The sequence below is a fragment of the Marmota marmota genome, unplaced genomic scaffold (genome assembly GCF_001458135.2).
Source record: "Marmota marmota marmota unplaced genomic scaffold, marMar, whole genome shotgun sequence".
Lineage (NCBI taxonomy): Eukaryota > Metazoa > Chordata > Mammalia > Rodentia > Sciuridae > Marmota > Marmota marmota.
Window position 1 is genome coordinate 2,142,414 of NW_026000242.1, and position 7,696 is coordinate 2,150,109.

Sequence of the window (7,696 nt, forward strand, 5' to 3'; positions counted from 1 at the left end):
CCTCTCTGCTATGGCGGGCCCCAGGCTCCTTGCCGGGGTGTCCGAATGGGGGGGTGGGACTGGACTGTCTCTGGTTGGTTTCAGCTCCCGGTCGCCGGCGGGTGGGCGGACTCCAGCAGCCCAGTCGGGTGGGCAGCCGGTGGGCGATCAGTCGCTGGCGGGCGTGCGGTCTCCAGCCGCCCAGTCGCAGGGACAACGGGCCAGCTGTCGCTGGTGGGCAGGTGGTCTCCAGCCGCCCAGTCGCGCGGGCAGCCAGCAGGCGATCGGTCGCCGGCGGGCAGGCATACCTCCCATTTTCCTAACTTTGTGGCTCTCAGCTCCCAACACCTATGGTCTGGTTTCCATGACATTCTTTCTCTTCTTTTATTTGTTTTCTAGCATTTTCACAGCATGCATTATTTCATTAGCTACTTATTTATTATTTTCAAAAAATGTTTTCACCAGATTGTAAGCTCCCTGAGGGCAGGAACATGTCTTCATCACTCCTCAATTTCTGGTGCCCAAGTGAGTGTCAGATGTTGGGAGCAGGGTTTCAGGAAAGATTTGTTAATGGAGTGAATATGATGTCACTGTTAAGACTATTTTAGCTTTGCAGAGTTGCGTCAAAATTCAAGCTAGAAAAAGCCTAGCTGTATGCAGTCTCCTCCATTTCCCAGAAGAGCAAATTAAGTCCAGGGGTGAGTGTCAGCCACATGGAAGAAGACACCTGCACCTGCACCTGTACCTTGATGGCCAGGAAGTAAGGTGACTGTGGTCAGGGCACTGGGGTGGGCAGAGGGTCCCTGCCCTGTGTGTGTGTGTGTGTGTGTGTATGGTGGGGTGAGCTGTCTGATCTCTATGGGTCAACTGGATGAATACACATAAAATAAGAATTTTATACTCTCCTGACAAGAGGCCATGAGGTTTGGTTAGCTTCTTAGAACTCCATTTGTCTTGGGCTTCATCTAACTGCTGAAAACTTAGTTTGCTCTCATAATAGTATAAATAAACACACTGGCAACGGGGGACTCAGTTTTATTCAACCCTTAAGCAAAACCTAAAAACAAAACAATCCCCATGCCTAAGTGCTCCTCAAACCTTATAATTACAGGAAGGAAAATATGTCTCTGGAAATTGTATTTGTTCAATAGTGGGCAAAGAAACATTTTGTGCAACAAGGGCCTTAGATAAGGGGAGCCTATCATAGCAGCTCAGCACAATTGGGTCAAGTGTAGCTGGCATGGAGAGGCAATGGGTTTTCTTATCAGATCCGTGGAAGCATTATTTATTAATCCAATGAGTCAATGCTAACTAGATGGGCTTTGTATTAGAGGCTGGGCACAACATGCTTCTGGAGCACTTCTATTGCCTTTGGATACTCTGGCCTCAGTGCTTTTCAAACAAAAATTGAGAGTGTGTGTGCACACATGGGTGCATGTTCGGTGGGTAAACTGTTTAATTCAAATGGGTATTTAATAATATTTATAATTTGTGCTGGTTGTGGTGGCATAGGCCTGTAATCCTAGCAGCTTAGGAGGCTGAGGCAGGAGGATCACAAATTCAAAGCCAGGCTCAGCAATGGTGAGGTGCTCAGCAACTCAGTGAGACCCCGTCTCTAAACAAAATACAAAATAGGGCTGGGGAGGTGGCTCAGTGGTTGAATGCCCCTGAGTTCAAACCCCAGTACCCACCTCCCAAATTATAATTTGAAATTTGATACCTATAAATGGTGCCCTGGAAATGTCAGATGAACAACAATTTTTTAATTATTATTTTTTTAATTTATTATTTTATTAAAATACAAAAATGCCCTTCCATTACTATGTTGTCTGTATCAGCTCCTCCCCTGTTTCTTATCTTCCTCTCCCCTCTAATCCCCCCCTTTTTTTAACAGAGCAAGAGTCTTGTCTCTCAGATGTCAGAACAGTAATCTATTTTAAAAATCTCAGAATTTCAAGTCTTCTGTCATTAAACATGACAGATGGATTTAGGGAAAAGGAAAGCATTGTTTGTAGTGTGACCTAAATGTACACTAGTGCAATGTTTAGACCCAGAAGGTTGAAACTGGATTTGAACATATTTTCAGAGTGCAGTGGCATTTAGTATTTTTTAGAGAGACACAGAAAAAAAGAGACAGGGAGAGAGATGATGCATAAGTTATCAAAAAGGGTGCATTGGGGGTAAGAATTTTGTTTTATTTTAGCCCAAAGAGTAAAATCATCATGGTGGGGTTAAGATGCAGATCTGACCTGGGTTTGGAAGCTTCGTTGGGAAAGGCCTCTAGGCTGGCGTTTGGGACAGCGTGTTCTTTAAAAAGAAAGCTGTCTATTTTTCTTTTCTCCAGGGGAGCTGCAGTTTAGGGCAGGCACAAAGCTGGGAACATAACCAAGGGCAGAAAAAATTCACCCCTATGTTCTATTTGTCAGACTGACCCGCAGGTCACAACCTGAAAGTTTATAGATCGGGGAGGCCTTGTCTCTGCATAAGCATGTTTTCTGGACTTTGGCTGAAGCTAAATTCCTGACTTCTGAAAGAGGGGTGGGTGTGGACTTCCAGCAGGAATAGCCAGTGGGAAGGAAGTAATATTCATTAAGAGTGTCTCATGCAAGCCGTGCAGGCTAAGCATGCTCAGTGTAAATTCTACTGGAGTCTGTCAAGCTATGTTTGAACTCGTTCCAGGATGCTGGATTTACTTTTTTTTTTTTCCACCAGGAAGAATGTTCGATTAGACAGCATTTTGCCTTGCTTTTCTTCTCTCTCTCTCTTTCTTCCTGACTTCTTTCCACCAGAAGATTGGAAACAATATTCTTTTCTGATCAATTCAGTAATACAGTGCCCTTCAGTGTTCAGATGGGCATTTCAGTGGAGAAGAAAAGAAACTTTGCTACCTGGGAACCGAAGACTACTTAGGTCAGTAAATGCTAATAAAGTCCTGAAAAACTTATGGAGCCAGGATTTAACTTTTCTTAATGGTTAAGGTAATCTACAGCAAATTTAATTGCCTTTTCAACTCGTGGGTGTGCACCAATTTTTTTTTCACACAAAAACTATGTTTTTCATATGTTGGAGTGATTTTTAAAACACAGGGAAAATATGTCTTTTTGGCTAATTTGCATTTGAAAGAACCTCTTTTTATATGAGAGCTTTTCTCTCTCTTTACCACAAATTATGTGTTTTTTAAACAAATATTGTGGTGAGCTCTTGTAGCTATAATGGTCTGAATGTAGATGTGCTCTGTGTTATATTAATTCTTGGCTTGCATTGGTTCGGTGAAAGTTATTGCTTTTGTTGCTGCCAAAGATGAAAGGGACTTTGTTTTTTTGTGGCTGTTGTTTTTGGAACTTTTAGTGGGCTTCGAGGCTGCTTCAGGAGCCCCTTGTGAGCAGAGAGTCGCCTCTTTCCCTGTTTAATGTGTATTTTGCATGTGTAGGATTCAGCTTTTTCAGAACCTGTGTAGGAATGGAGGTTTTTTTTTTTTTAACTGTAGTTTTGGAGGGAAATGGTATAGAGAAAGATAGAAACAAGGTTTGTGATGAAGAGTTTAAACCAGGATACTCATGGTGAATACAAGCAAAGAATGCAAAACATACTCTGCTGGCTGTACATGCACGGATGTAGTTGAGGTTAATAACTTTAATATTTAATTTTCTTTTAAAGTAGAGCAGATTTACTCCATCAGCTGATAACACACAACATTTATTAAAGAGATGTTAGGCTCCCAGGACAAGCAAGTTTGCAAAGGCGGCCCCTTTAAAAACATCTGAGGACAGAGGTTATGAAACCACATAGCTTCCCGTAGGAACAGTGCATCCTGGGCTGAAGCAGTTTAATTTTATTCAAGAATTTTAAGAGTAAAAGGGGATTTATTTCTTTAAAAAAAAAAAAAAAGCACAGCCAGGCGAGGATTATTGATCGGTCAGGGATTAAATATTTGCTGGAATACAAAGCATCACATTTTATCAATGTGTAAATCAGACTGGCTGGCTATTCAGGGGATGTAAATGAAAACCCCCCAGTTTTACATAAAATCAAATGCAGCAGCACCCCTGCCCCGCACTCGCCTTCTCTGTGGCCCAGAAAGGGGTGAAAGAGGTGGGGCAGGGTGTGAAATAAGACTTAGCGAAGGAGCTGACCTTGCTCTTTTAACTTGTGTCCATCTGTTCTTACTGGGCAGCTGAAGCGGGGAGCAAAGCGGGAAGGGACCTCAGGGGAGCCATGGGAGAAGAGGCCAGACCCAGCCAGGCTGTGACCTGCTCCCCATCCTGTGATTTAGCTGGAAGGAGAGGGGCCAAGGGGATGCATCTCAATCCACTTCCTCCTGCTCCCAGGGCTTTGATGGAGTCCCAAATGCTATTCTGCTGCACCTGCCTCTGTTTTTCATAAATGAAAGTGTCTCCCCACAAGTGGACGCTGGGTTATTTGATGTAGATCAGTCCCTGAAGGGAGGGCCCAGGTAATTCAGTCTTGTTTCATTTGGGTCTTTTCTTCCCTAACATGGGACACAGATCTTGATGAGTTTAACTGAAACAATGAGCCCTTTGTGGGAGGGGAGAGCACAGTTGTCCATGAAGGTGTGTGCGAGTTTGCGTGTTTCTGTGTGTGTATGTCCATGAGTGTGTGTGCCACTCATAGTGTGGGCTCTGAGGGAAGGCATTGGTGTCTGAGGGCATTTGTCTGGGCTCAGGGAGCTTTTCAATCACCTTGGCTCTGCACTGATAGGAGGTTCACATTCTGGAGAATTCCAGAGCTAGTTTTCTCTGACTGCCTGTTCCTGTACCCTGCTCCCCCCGGCTCTGTTTCCCCTTCATGACTTGTCTCTCAAAGAACAGCAGTGAAACCTTTTGAGGTACAAAGGCTATGCAAGGGGGCAGAGTATGAACAAAGACAGGCCTATTCATGTTCACATCTGGATAAAGTTTAGATTGTGACAAGGGAAAATGATGGGAGAGAAAAAGTTGTGATGTCACATTTTTAAAAAATGAATGTACTTGCCCTCCTAGAGGGCTTTCTCCCTGTTTCCATATCCTGTGCCCACTGGACTTGTGGGAAGATAGGTTTTATGTCTTTAATTATTATAACAAAGGCCAGTGGTTTGCTCCAAGTGGTGGCCAAGTTCAAACAAACCCTCAGATTCTTCAAGCTCTAGTCCAGGTCTCCACCTACCCAGGAATGGGGATAAGCTAGGGTCAGTTTCTGAGTCCTGGACTCAGTTTCCTCATTCACTTTGAGGTTTTGAGCAAAGGCAGTGGATTTGTACAAAACACTTCCTCAGACTGAGCCTGCTGCGGTCTTATATCTTACATTTGAGAGGTACTTGAAACTGTTCAAGGGACTCTCTCCTCTTTCCATTTTTCTTATCTTCAACACCATCCATTAAAGCAGGTTGGGCCAGTGTTGACATCTTCCTCTGACAAATGACGAAACTGAAAGATTGAATGACTTGTTGGATCAGGTCAGGCAGAGGCTAGATAGGAATTCAGGTTGCTCAACTCAAGATATGAAATTCTACACCAACCTGAGACTCTGGGCCACTAAAGTTGAACATCAAAAGAGTCCCACAGTTCATAGAGGTGAAAGGTATGGCTGAACAGGGCTTCAGATTGTGTCAGTCCCTTTATAAAGAAGAAAAAGCAGACTGGAGAAACTGGGTACTCCACTCACAGTTGCACTTGGGGCCTTGGGAGCTGGCCTTGAATCCTGTCTCTGCAGATCCAAAGTGTGTGCACTGATGCTGTGACTAGGCACATGGGCTTCGCTGTGACTGTCTACATCTCTACCTCTGAAGATGCCACAGGGCTGCCCTGAGGATCATCCAAGATGAAGTGTGTGCTTGCAGCTTGATTGGTGAAGGTTCTTATTGTTGGTTGTGTGACATCACACAAAGTAAGCATGTTATTTTTACTGTGAATCCCCATCAGCTTGGGGGCTCAACCCTTAGATCCTCAGGGTGTTTGTGTTGATGAGTTCATAGTATCAGGTGAGTAGCACTTAGGGGATGTTTATTGAAAACAGAAACACTGTTCTAAATAATGCAGGAAGTTGACTAAGATAAGCGTCATAGCCCCCTTGCTCCAGTTCAGGGAGAAGTGAGAGGGAGGTTATCTGGGCAGATGCGTCTGAGATAAACAGTACTGTTGAGGTCAATTTCATTATCTTTGATGACCTTCAAATGCTACTGAGATTGCTTATTGGATGTCAGGAATCTCTATGCAGGGAAGGGTGAGCAATTGGAGGTTATATTGGGCTCACAGATCTGGTAGGGACTGAAAATCAAGAGAAGGCGCATGTGCAGATGGCCTGTAGAACTTCAAGATTGTGTCTTTCTTAGACCCTTATGACCAGTGTTGACTAGGCTGCCGAGGTCACAGGTGTGTCAGCTCTGAAACTCCTGGGTTTACCCGTGGAGTAACATTAGAAAGATCCCTTAGAGAGAGAAAGGTCAAGGGCCTGCTTCAGAGCAAATCAGTGATTTGTAGTTGTGTACTTACAGCGTACTGAGAACTATAAGAACATAGTCATGAGGCTGCAAAAACAAATGAAGGAAAGGGACACTTAGCTGGGAATATGTACTTTTAGCCAGGTGCGGTGGTGCACACGACCGTAATTCCAGGGGCTTGGGAGGCTGAGGCAGGAGGATTGCGCATTCAAAGCCAGCCTCAGCAACTTAGGCCCTAAGTAACAGTGAAACCCTGTCTTGAAATAAATAAATATAAAAAGGGCTAGGGATATGGCTCAGTGGTTAGGCAATCCTGGGTTCAATCCCTGGCCCCAAACCAAACCAATCAACCAACCAACCAAACAAACAAACAAAAAACCCACATTGTGTGTCTAGATGAATAAATGGTATTCATGAGTGTGTGGAACACATAAATGAGGGCGGACAGAACAAGTCTGCTCACGCAGAAGCGGGAGGCAGATTTCAGGGACAGCAACTGGTTATTAAAGATTTTAAGTGTCTACTTAAAAATTCTTAAGTTACCTCTTAGTTCAGAGTCCTCTTTCAGATGCTTCTCCATGGTCTTCATGCCCTTGTCCATGCTGGGAAAGGAAGGCCATGCCAGGGACAGGGAGGAGGAGATGCATCTTGGTTTACTGAACATCTACTACATACCAGGTATTAGCTCTATGATATTGCTTACTTTAGGAAAACCACTCCACTTGAATAGCAAGCCCAAGTTGGAACCTTTGAGCACTGTGGTGGGGATGGGGGCGAGGAATGTCAAATGGAGCAGCTGCTCTGAAAAACAATACGGTGGTTCCTCAAAAATAAAAAATAAAATACAATCTAGATATTTCACGTCTAGCTTATGTAAATATGGCTTTTTACTTTTCATTCTTTTCTGTTTTTATTTTGCATAAAGGTCCTTAAAAGTTTTGCACTTTCAGAATACAGAACCTTGGTAACTGTTAGGTAGTATCATGTAGTGAAAGTTGGATTTAGGGTAAAATCACTGGAATGGTAGAATGGACTAACATAATGATTTTGAATACATTATTTTGCTTCACTGTGCCTCAGTTTCCATATTTGAGGTTGTCAATCACAATTTGCTCAGGTGGGATGATCAGATCTGCTATTCAACATTTTACCTGTGGTCAACAGTACCATTTTGTACAGTTAAAAATTTAAAAAATAAAAATATTAAAGGAGAAGATCCCGTGTCTCACCACAAGAAAATAAAGTTAATGAAATAATCAAATATATATATATATATATATA

The 7,696-nt window shown here is 43.4% G+C and overlaps 1 long non-coding RNA gene across 6 annotated transcripts in view; it reads left to right on the forward strand.

Annotated features, from left to right (window-relative positions):
• Positions 1–2,563: 2,563 nt before the first annotated feature.
• The window catches only part of LOC125613968, a 279,644-nt gene continuing 274,511 nt past the window's right edge, over positions 2,564–7,696 (forward strand). For 2 of the 6 annotated variants that reach the window (XR_007344600.1, XR_007344602.1), the window contains exon 1: positions 2,572–2,889. This is a non-coding gene — a long non-coding RNA (uncharacterized LOC125613968). Of the gene's footprint in view, positions 2,890–7,696 lie in introns of all 6 variants that reach the window. The other 4 variants (XR_007344604.1, XR_007344603.1, XR_007344601.1 and 1 more) reach the window with 4 other exon arrangements.